General features: G+C 43.9%; 1 long non-coding RNA gene across 2 annotated transcripts; it reads left to right on the forward strand.

Annotated features, from left to right (window-relative positions):
* The first annotated feature begins 1,066 nt into the window (after positions 1 to 1,066).
* On the forward strand, positions 1,067 to 4,745 carry LOC123091584 (uncharacterized). Of its 2 annotated transcripts, XR_006443324.1 has the most exons (5): positions 1,067 to 1,824; positions 1,920 to 1,982; positions 2,628 to 2,754; positions 2,900 to 3,054; positions 3,711 to 4,745. It is a non-coding gene; the product is annotated as an uncharacterized lncRNA (long non-coding RNA). The 2 variants fall into 2 exon arrangements; XR_006443323.1 differs by having other exon boundaries at positions 2,900 to 4,745.
* Positions 4,746 to 10,417: the final 5,672 nt, after the last annotated feature.

Raw genomic sequence — 10,417 nt, forward strand, 5'->3', positions numbered from 1 at the left:
CATTTGATCGATTGTGCTTTAAATATGTCCTAGTATTTTAAAAAATTGATTTGGTCCAATTTTGCAATAATTATTTGGTAGGTCCTTCACAAAAAATACTCATTTTCGGCACTCAAAAAATGGAAAATTGATTTTTCGTCCAAAGAAAATGAAAACTTACTTAGGCAACATTCTTTGCCATTCCAATATGCACCCTTGTGCACAATATGAGATCATGTGAAAAAACCATGCCATGAATGTGGCCATAAGATTGATCATTTGGCTTGAAAGTCATTGATCTCCCAACATGATAGCTCATTTCTGAGAAAACTTTTTTAAAATAATTATCATATTACAAGTTTATAAATTTTCCCGACAACTTGGCCACATATAATGACACAATGAGATGGTTTTCCAATTTATTGATTTTTATTGAATTTTTCATGCTCGTTTCAACATGCGGTCAAAACGGTGGGAATGATCATTCCTAGCTAGTGGTTGAATCTTGGATTTTTTTTGGTGTTTCTCTGATTAAATAGATACTTAAATACCTTGAGATGTTTTTTGGGAAAAAATAGATAACAAACTAGAAGGTAGCTGCAGTTTAAATTTAACCCGCTTCTAGCTAAATCGGCAGAAATTTGTCTTTTTCATGAGAGGTAGATGAAAACTTTTGACACCCTACCATTTTTCAATTGTACAATAAATATGTCCTAGTATTTTTGAAAATTGATGAAATCCAATTTTGTAACAATTGTTTGGTAGACCCTTCACAAAAAAACCATTTTTGCCACTCGGAAAATGATGAAAAAGAGCTAGAAACATCAGAAAAGCATACAAATTGGTGCTCATCTATAAAATGTGGTCTAACTCTAGTGAAAATTTGTTTGATGCCCTTTTGAAAAATATTTTTATAACTGCTTCAAAAAATCCCTCTATTTTTAGTACTTGGAAACTATTTTAAATCGCTAATTTTCTGAACCAGTCAGAACACTTCCCACGGATCACCCGATTGTAGCTGATCTGAACCGTCCATATCCAGCAGATCCAACGCCTCTCACGGCTCTCACCCCATTGTAGCCCACGGATCAATCCTAGCAGCCCGAGGCTGCCTCTCTCTCCCCCTCTCCCCGGGAACACACCCGCCGCCGCCTCTCTCTGCCCTCTCCCCAATCCAACTCGACGACGACGGCCCGCCGTCGCCGCCCCCTCCTTCCCCATCCCGCCACCGCCTCTCTCTCCCACCCACGCTGATCCATCCCCTCCCCTTGTCTCTCACATTGCCTCCGCACCCATCCTCCCCCTTATCTCGCTCCCACACACAGCTGCCGGAGCCACCCCAACCCAAACCCTCTCCCTCACACCTTGATCCGATGTCACACCCATCATCGACAACCCAGATCGAGCAGGCGGGGCGGTGCTTCCAGACCCGCGACAGCGGCAATGGGCTCGCGTCCCAGATCACAAGAATGTCCCCTTCCTCTCGATCTCATTGTGCTCCTCTCGATCCCATCCCCTTCCTCCCCACAACGGAGCCTCGATTTTGACCGCGTCTTGTTGCTGTGTGCAGAAGTCCGAGAGGCACGGGGCCGAGGACGTGTGCCAGATCTGCGCCGACGGCCTAGGCACCACGGTGGATGGCGGGTCTTCACTACCTGCGACGTCTGCCGCTTCCCGGTCTAGTGCCCCTGCTACGTGCATGAGCGCAAGGACGGCACCCAGGCCTGCCTCCAGTGCAAGACCAAGTACTAGCGCTTCTGCCAGCTCGACCGCAGCGCCAAGGGCTTCATCTCCGAGGACGAGTTCCTCTCCATCCTGGAGTTCTCCACCAACCCGCTCTCCCATGTTCGTCTCCCCTGTCCTCCTCTCGTCGCTGAGACGGCAAATTTGTTCCCAGTGTTTGAAAATCATCATCCTCTGAAAGTGTTGCTCATCCACAGCCACCGAAGCTCTGCTTTTAGTGCTGTCATTCAGATTCAGAGATGAAGGAAAAACAGCTGATGGTAAGTTTCCGAGCATAATCACAAAATCTTTTGTTCATTTTTTATATACATGCTTGAGCACACATCAGGAGGATCAAGAAGTTGGTAATACCTTTGAATCACCTTCGCCCCTCCTGCATGCTGAACATGTGCAGGTGGACTTGTTGCTCCATGTTCTGCAGCTGCAAGCGCATATTCAGTTCACTGCCTGTTTTTGCTAACTAATGTGCCAATGGAAGCATGCATGGTTTGGCTATATGAAGTTCATCAAATCATAAAAGAGTAAATAGGTGTTGGATTTAGAGTGCTAGCTCGTATACTCTAGCACGCGAAGCACGTACGTGCAAGCTAACTTCAACAAAGTAGACTAGTTGCTTAATTGATTCTTTGTTATCTAGAAGTACTTGGACCTGCAGTCTCACGTATACGTACGAGCTTAGCAGAGCTAGCTAAGCTAGCGACCGATCAATCCTACTTCTTGCGGCAGACCGTAGGGACTTCGTAACTCAGCGAACTAAAAAACGATGGATATTTTGTGGATAGCCAGAGGGGTGTGTCGCTCCTGGCTTTCTTTGTATTGATATATTTTGGATCTCATTTTTGTTTTGATGAATTGATATATAATGATGTTTGATCTGCTTCTGCTTGATTCCTTACTTGTTGTAGGACTTTGGAGTCACGTAGATTTTGCTTGTTGTGGCATTGCTTGAATTTGGGTTATTGGATAGCTAGAGCTACGTAGGATTTCTTCTAATTTACTCCAGGAGACGAAGACCACGCTTCATGAATTCAGGTGCTCTCTCTCATATTTCTTGTAACAATGTTGCCTAAAAGGCATTTATCTGGTTGTGACAAAATAAAAGAAAGAAGAAACTTGTAGACAAAATCATTGGAGCTTGTATCCAAATCCTATAATTATATACTCTCTCTGCTCCCAGGGCAGCGTCGAGGTGGTCATGTGGGATCCTGTCGAACAGCTCGTGCTCGCTGTCGACTTCGATGGCAGGGTCACCCGCTCCATCGGCCTCCTCTCCGGCAGGATGTACTACTCAGATTTCATCCCCTACTTCAACTCATACACAGAGATCTACATGTACTACTCGGATTAAACTCTGTTCTACTGTACAATTACACACGAAAGCTGTCTTACCGTATTGTTGGATCTGTTAATCACTGCCCACATGTTAGATCGGTTTGATTTTGAGATGCAGCGAGACTTTGATGTTTCTGAATTCTAATGTGAAATCATGTCTACGTCAGTTGAACTTTGCTCGACTTCCTGTAGATCGATGGTGATATCAACATGCATCCTAATTGCCAATCTCGAGTCTGCACTTCTATACGTTTTTGATGTGAAACACTTATGCATGACTAGTTGTTAAGTTTGTACAATTTCTTTGGTAGACAAGCATGGAAATATGTACCAACTTTAGTGAAAACTGAGCTTTTCTTAACTAATCAAGAACTCCCTCATTATGTGAAACACCTATGCATATGACTAATTCTGCACGACAATTCTGTTCAATTTGGATTTCTTTGGTAGTCAATTATGTTCAATTGTGAAACACCTCCTGCATATGACTGTGAAAGCATGTCTACATCAGTACAACTTTGCATGCATATTTTATTGACTAGATATATACGTGTTGACTATTGGTCTGTTCCTATGTACCACATATTGTGTAATGTAGTTTGCTTGTATGGTGTTAGTGAAAATGTTTGTATGAAAATAATTGACATTGGTGACAGCTTACATGGCCATTAGAAATGCGGAAGCGTACAACAGCTGCGGCCGCCCATGCCCTGCATCTCCTGGTCTCTCTATACCCTGCCTGCATACTGTCTGTTTGTGATTTTTCTAGCAAGTATCTGTTCATGAGAAATAAGCTTCCCATGATTCACAGGACCAACAACTACTTGTTCTAGCACGTTTATTTCAAACAATTTGTGATTCATGCTGTTTGATGAACGAGTATCCATGTCGGGAGACTAGCAGAACTTATAAACTTTAGTTTTCTCACCACTAGTCACTTATCCTGCTGTTCATGTCCCTACATCATTTGTATTGGTTCTATGTTATAGCTGCTGCAAACAATTTATTAATGTGGGATGTGGCTCTAAGTCCAATTCTGTTTCTCTTCTCAAGAAATCCCCTCTGCCTCTGGTGTGCAGCAAGTTGATGGTTCTGTCTCTGTATTATTGTGGAGATTGGCCAAGTGTTAGTCGATCTGCAAGCCGGTTTAAGAGCTTGATTGGACGGTCCAATTCAACACGGAGCTGAGTGTCTGTTGAAACTTTTCATCCATCAAGCGCCGCTTCCAATTCAACACGGAGCTGAGTGTCTGTTGAAACTTTTCATCCATCAAGCGCCGCCTCCGGCCGCCCCGACGACGCCCTCGCCTCCAACCGCCCCGATGACGCCCTCGCTTCTGCATTTGGTCCTGATGTATTCCTTTGACTAATGAATCTAGCAGCATCAAAGTCCAGAATATCCAAAATGCCTTGGCTTGCTGAACCCTTGTGCTGGTTAGAAATGCAGAATTGTGATATTGTGCTGGGAGCACTCTTGTTACAGTCATAAGTTAGATTTCAGCTTTGCATCTTTTCAGGTTTAACTGTTGGTTTACATTGAAATTGTTAAGCAAGTACCAAATTGAGTGCATAGTGTGCAATTTGTATTTAGTAATCTAGTAGCTCATAAGCATCAGACCATATGTTTTCTTATAAGCACACTAAATTGATGGTTGAAAGATTTTATATGCTTCTGATGCATGATTCTTCTAATGCTAGGTGATTTGTTTCTTGGAATTTGGAAGAGGAAGAAGATGAAGCGTGGTGGTTATCTATCAATATGCCTTGTGTTCTAGTTGTACTTCATAGGTAGTTACATTGTATTCTGTATTGGTCTGGTTGTATGAACACTATGTAAAGATTGTAATAGGCTAATTTTGGACGGTATATAGTTCTGTTTCATTTGAAATATTTGTCATTTGTGTACTGTGAAAATGTGAGAAATAGAAAGTTGATGAGTTGGACTTATTGGTAGAGGCCAAGGCCCAAAACGTAAATAGCCTGCAAAAACGCCGAGGCCCAAAAAAGAAGTCGACTGTAAAAAGGCCGAGGCCCAAAAAGAAATGGACCGTAAAAGTTCTATGTTTTAGAAACCAAAAAGGCCAAATTGTTGGGCTTGGCCCATGTAGCTGATTAAAATCGAGAAGAAAAATAATATAAAAAGGCTGAATTGTTGGGCTCGACCCATGTAAAACACCAAATTGGACTGGGCTGAATCTTACCAACGACCTTTTCAAGTGGTCGTAAATTTTCCACGTCAGATTGCCACATCGGATCCGGCATGGCCTGAGCAGACAGCCAGCGAACAAAACAAAAGATCATTGGTTCAACGACCTTTTGTTTTGGTCGTTGCCTTCCATGACCTTATCCTGAAGAAGGTCGTTAATTTCAGTTTACAACGGCCAACATTTGACCATCTGTTTTTTTGTCAAAAAAGGTCGCAAATGGAAAACAATGATCATTCAGTGACCAATAGTGATGGTCGCAAGTTGACTTATTTCTTGTAGTGCTCAGGCTTCTTCCTCTCCGCGTGCGAGCGCATGAGCTTTGCTTCCTTTGGATCAACGAAATTCCACTGCAGACGGGGAGTGATCAGAAAGTACCATACAACTTTCTGAGGAGCTTTCTTTCTTGCCTTCTTGTATCGATAAGCATTGCACACTGGACAACTTGTTTTTTTCGCGTGCGTGGTACCTAATGTGCGGAAAATCAAAAGGGCAAACGATTTTCTTGGCCTCCGCGACACTAGTAGGACACAGGTTCCCCGCGGAAAGAACTTCATTATGTAGATACTTCAAATGCTCATCGAGGCTTTTGTCTGTCCATTTGTTTTAGGACTTCGTCTTTAGAAGTTCGAGCGCGAAACTCGAGCGGGTCACCTCGGGATCGCAACCGCCATACAATGGAGTCTTTGAGCTACTTCAAGTTACGCCAGCTTGGCCTCCTCTCTACAAGCAGCTCTCTTGCTAGTCGTACTCTTGCGAAGGATGTCTCGAACATGAGGGTCCTGCATGACTGCACTTAGTAGCATCGAAGACCGCGGCGTGACCGCCGCCTCTTCTCCGCCTTGTCCGGACTCTTCTTTGGTGCCGTGTCCGGAATCTTCTCCGCCGTCATCATTTCCGGACTCTTCCCCGCTGCCATGTCCACCGCTATCGTCTTCATGAAGATCAGTCATCTCTTTCTCTAGCCCCATGTCGTTTTTCCCTGCCATTTGGACATCCTCATCATCATGATCATCTTCTTCACTTATCCACTTAGTGTAGTCATCCATGAAACCATTCATCAGCAGGGGCACCTTCAAAGTGCCACGATCAAAAGGGTCCAAAAAGGACTCCTTCTTTGCATCTTTCACACAGACTTCTAATCCTAGTCTGATTATTTAAATACATGTCCATCTCCGGGTATTCCATGTATCGCTCCATGATCCATCCACTCACCTTCATGATCGACTGCATGGTATAACAAGCAAAAAGGTTATAAACAAAATGCATGCATGCTTCAAAGTCATGGAAATTTTTGGCATGGCCTTGCCTAAAAATAGGACATATCGAGTTTGCTCGAAATTCACCAAAACTGAAATAAATCGACATTTTAGCAAAACATAATCAACTCGGGGGCATGTCACTTGCACATATCTCTCCATATCCCAAACACACATATTCTCATTCACACACATATTCCCATTCTTACTCACCTTATATATATATATATATATATATATATCAAGAGAGAGAGAGAGAGACCGAATCGAGAGAGCATAGTTAGATGATGAGGCCTTTCGCTACCTATACGGATCGAAAGTGTGGATGGCTAAAATGGCTAACTAGATCTAGTTGTTGGGGAGAAGAGAGATGATCACTCTAGCTAACTTTTGGAGAGGGAGTTATGGTGGACGGGGCATTAATGGGGAGAGAAGAGAGAGGTAGGAGGAAGAAAGAGATGAGAGGCCATTTATGGAGAGTTATGGTGAAGGGTGACATCAATGAGGAGAGAAGAGAGGTAGGAGGAAGAGAGATGAAGGGTAACAACGGTGGAGAGGGGATAGGGGAAAGGAGGGGGAGAGAGCGCAAAGTGGGGGAGGAGGGGGAGGGTGGGTGAAAAGGTGGCACCAGCCGCAACTAGTAGTAGCACTGTGTGCCAGAAAGCGCTGCTACTATGGCATTAGTAGTAGCGCTTGTCTTGGACAAGCGCTACTACTAAGTGGGGCCCATTAGTGGTAGCGGTGCACCAAAACAAAGCGTTACTGCTAAACTCTTAGTAATAGCGTTGGAGTTTGGACAACACTGCTACTATAGCTACCGTCAGTGGCATCGTCTGGTCCCACATAGTAGTAGCGCGTTTTTGTTATCCAGCGCTACTGCTAAGGTGTTAGTAGTAGCGCTGCCTGGGAATAGCACTACTGCTAAGTAGCAGTAGCGGTGGCTTTTTTCCAGCGCTACTACTGAGGTCCTGCCTATAAGCATTTCCCTAGTAGTGTATGGTCCATACTCCTTTGCTCTTGCATCACTGTATTTACTCATACCAACTACTTTCCATTTTGAAGGATCTAGTTGAACCTCTAATGGTGCAACATGTATGTTTTAAACCTATTTGTTTAACTGATTGTTGTGCTAACTTCTTGCTTTATGTTGATTTTAGTTTCATTTGTATAAACAGTTATGTTCTCATGTGATGCACATTACGAGTGTTGCTAGTGTTGTGTAGTTTTCTCGCACTTATATTCTGTCTATGCTGTCGTGTCTTAAAAATATATGATTTGAACTGTGTCTCTATCTTGATTTGGCAACATAAACTAGAATAATATGGACAATACAGTGACCATAGTACATAGATATATGTTTGTTTCAAGCTGTTATCCTGTCCACCTTACTACTGAACCGGTTTACCAAAATGAGTTTTGTATACTACATGCTAATCCTATGATGTGTCTGCTTGTTTCTATTGTATAATGCAAACAAAATATTGGGGAAGAGAACCCCACTATGCACTGGTAGAGAAAGTAATGCAGATAAGGTTAAATATAGTGAGACAACCCTGTTGGTGTCCAAGAAAGGTGATAAAAATGATCTTGTAGGCAGTGAGACAACCCCACAGTCTTGCGTTGATGTAGTGTTCGAGTTACTGGCCAGTACCACTCACACAAGCTCTTCGAATTCGTTGCCTGAATCACTTCAGCTTCTTCAGTCTCACCTACAAGCTGAAAGGCATTAGTCAGTTGTGCTGCAGCAAGAAGGTGAAGGAATAAGGAAGTCCCTTCAGAATTCAGATGCATACTTTCTGGTGCAGCAGCAAGCGCTGGAGGATTTAAGAGCCAAACAAGAGAAAGTTAATAAGCTTGCTAAGCATCTTGCCAGCATTATGGGTACCCAGTATATTGTTTTATGAGATCTTCTGAAGTGGTTTTCAGTTTTGGACTTGTTTTGCTGCGGCGTTTATTTGCACTGGTCTGCAACTTTGACAACTAGTGTATGTGATATGCTGCTTCATTCCATATATTTGCACTGGTGGCGAACTTTGATGCCAAGTGGATGTAATATGTGTAATAGCCTAGCATAAGTTGCTTGCTTATTTATTTCCTTGTTGTCTTATTTATTTGTTTACTTGTAGTTAGTGCAGTTCTTTTTCCGTGGTGTGCTAATGGCCGCAATAACCTATTTTTTAAAACTAGGCCACACTAACCATGGGCTACATATTTACCATAGTGACCATGGGCCTCCTATGGGCCGTAGAAACAATGGACCTTCTGCGGGCCGTAGAAACAATGGGCCTTCTACGGGGTGTAGCATCAATGGGCCTTTTACGGGCCGTATGATCGATTGGCCAAACACTGGCTAATAACGGACCACATTATGGGTCGTAAATGTTCATGTGCCGACCGTAATGGGTCATCGTTAATCAGCCGTATTTGATGACGCTATGAAAACAGCCCAACCTAATAACGGGTCACAAACACGCCGACTGCAACCATAGGCTGAATTTAGCCCACAAGCAGAAAAGTCCAGTAACTTGCCATAAGTAACCGAATGCTGGAAATGAGCCTAAGAATAAATGGGCCCTGAGATGTCCGAAAGTTAACACGGGCTGGAAACAACCCAATGGATTAATGGGGCATTAATGGGTATAAAGCGATACACTGTTCATTACGGGCCAGTTTCACCACGGGCCGTTAATGGGCCAAGAGTTACAAAGGGCCTCCTATGGGTCGAAAGACGTCATGGGCCATACATGGGCCAGAAGTTACAATAGGATGGAATCATATTGCTTGGCCCTGATAATGCTACTACGCCTGATTCGTATAGGCCGTAACGGGCCATGACTTAGCGGGCTGTAAATAGGCTATATGCGAATAGGATGTTAACAGGCTTTCCGTGGGCCGGCCCGCTACCTTTTGGCCAAGTCAAACAAGCCAGCCTTTTCACCGGAATGGGCCTCTGTTGGGCCGTGCCACACGTCGATGTATCATAGGGCCTTCAGTCCAATGAGTGGATGACATCTGTCCCAACGGTGAGCAGACACGTGGTTCCTCTGGCCATTGGGAATTTTACACGTGGATAATCCCCATTGGTTCGGGCAGTTAACGGGTTATCAGATCCAAATCAGAACCCGATAGCTTAACGGCTATCCGTTATAGTGGATGCCATGTGTCGGCCACCCTTGACAAAAGCACTTTTATGACGCGTGATTTATCGTCATGGAAGTGGACATTTCTATGATGATAATTGTGGTAAGGTGATGGAACACTTCTACGACAACACAGGTATAACTATCTTGATTCTTTCATAAAATCATCATGGATGTACATGCATGATGGAAAACGTGACCTACTGTGACAAACACGTATCATCACGGAAGTGTACTTTTTTTGTAGTGTTGGGGGCTTTGCAGAGAACGAGGGAGTCTAGGCCAAACTGGGTCAAGAAGTGGAACATCTTCTATATTAAAGCACTCGGATGGACAAACCTTGGTATCATCCCGAGGTGTTTCGGATGGGTAGTCGGTCCCTTCGATTCGACAGACCTCGACCGCTCCCACTTCAGATAGCCTCTCGTCCGCTGAGCAAGGCACTATGCAAAAGTACTTCCTCCATAGCTTGAAGTGTGCCTCGCATCCGAGGTGTATCTCGTAGAGGGCAACAGACCCGGTGATGTGTAGAATCGGATTGGCCGTGAGGTGGTGGAGTTGTAGTCCATAGAACTCAAGCAAACGCCGAAGAAAAGGGTGAATTGGAAATCCCAAGCTGCATAGGAAATATACCCTTTTGCCCTCTCGAGGGGTAGGGTGATTCTCCATGTGTACTTGCCCGTTCATCATAGTCAATCCCGGATGATTGACAACCAGATCCAAATCTGGTAGACATCCTTGGGTAGCCAGGCGCTCTAGTT

This window comes from Triticum aestivum, chromosome 4B (assembly GCF_018294505.1).
Source record: "Triticum aestivum cultivar Chinese Spring chromosome 4B, IWGSC CS RefSeq v2.1, whole genome shotgun sequence".
Lineage (NCBI taxonomy): Eukaryota > Viridiplantae > Streptophyta > Magnoliopsida > Poales > Poaceae > Triticum > Triticum aestivum.